The sequence below is a fragment of the Colobus angolensis genome, unplaced genomic scaffold, assembly GCF_000951035.1.
Source record: "Colobus angolensis palliatus isolate OR3802 unplaced genomic scaffold, Cang.pa_1.0 Scaffold13, whole genome shotgun sequence".
Taxonomy (NCBI): domain Eukaryota; kingdom Metazoa; phylum Chordata; class Mammalia; order Primates; family Cercopithecidae; genus Colobus; species Colobus angolensis.
Genome location: NW_012114252.1, coordinates 10,213,355 through 10,214,707, shown reverse-complemented (window position 1 = coordinate 10,214,707; position 1,353 = coordinate 10,213,355). Strand labels below are relative to the sequence as shown.

Below are 1,353 nucleotides of genomic sequence, written 5' to 3'. Positions count from 1 at the left end.
TAGCCGGGCATGGTGACAGATGCCTGTAATTCCAGCTACTCAGGAGGCTGAGGCAGGAGAATCACCTGGACCTGGGAGGCGGAGGTTGCAGTGAGTCGAGATCAGACCACTGCACTCCAGCCTGGACGACAGACCAAGACTCTGTCTTAAAAAAAAAGAAAAAAGGCCGGGCGCGGTGGCTCAAGCCTGGGAGAAAGAGATCTTCAAGAAAGAGATTTTCAAGACAGAACAAAATTTACAGAAAAAGGATTAAGGATCAAAATGGCACCATTTTAAAGTAACGAAGTAACGGCAGCATTAGAGGCAAAAAGATAAGGAAGCAACACCTTTAACATTCTTAGGGAAAACGTTTTCCATGAAGTCTGAAGAACACTAAAGACCTTTTCAGACATATAGTCTCAAAAACATTTAACTTTCACGAACTCTCTTTTCACATAACTACTAGAAGATATACAGCCCTGAATGAGGAAACAAGCCAAGAAAAAAGACATGGTTTCCAGATACTGGAAATACAGAGTACAAAAGGAGCAAACACCAGGATTATGGTGTTTTATAAACAATGGAAGTTTTAGAAACACAGAAATGCAGCTGGCCTAGAAAGCAACAACTTCAGGATAGAAGACTCCAGAAGGAATTCCTTTAAAAACAAAATCGAAAGTAGTAAAGGTATATTGCTTAATATTGATGACTTTGTCAAAGAGTTTGAAGAAAAAATTAGTTTTAGCAAAAGAGTCAATTACTGGCCAGGCGTGGTAGCTCACGCCTGTAATCCCAGCACTTTTGGAGGCCAAGGCAGGGAGATTCTTGAGCTCCAGTCTTGGAGGCCAACCTGGGCAATGTGGCAAAACTCTGTCTCTACCAAAAAAAAAAAAGTCAATTGCTAACTCCAGGGGAACAAAAGGTTATACAAGAAAGGAAAACTGTAATGTACCGTATGGCTCAGCTGTGAACACTGTTTTCCTTGGCACAGTATAAACACTGACGTGTGTATCAGGGGTATAATATGACAAAAGAGAACTGTCTTCATCTTCCATAGCAGAAGGTCAATGGTACTATAGACAGAATGTTTCTGTCCTCTGCAAAAGATGTTGAAGTCTTCATCCCCAGTGTGATCAGATGTGGAGGTGAGGCCTTTGGTAGGTGGTTAGTCATGAGGACTGAGCTCTCATAAATGAAATCAGCACCCTTATAAAAGACAGACTCCCTCACGCCTGTAATCCCAGCACTTTGGGAGGCCAAGGCGGGTGGATCAAGAGGTCAGGAATTCTAGACCACCCTGGCCAACGTGGTGAAACCCCGTCTCTACTAAAAATACAAAAAATTAGCTGGGCGTGGTGGCATGTGCCTGTAATC

The 1,353-nt window shown here is 42.8% G+C and overlaps 1 protein-coding gene across 1 annotated transcript in view; it reads right to left on the bottom strand.

The window, feature by feature from the left end:
• CLYBL (citrate lyase beta like) overlaps positions 1-1,353 on the bottom strand; it is a 325,078-nt gene that overhangs the window by 208,526 nt on the left and 115,199 nt on the right. The gene's annotated exons all lie outside the window — the stretch shown is intronic.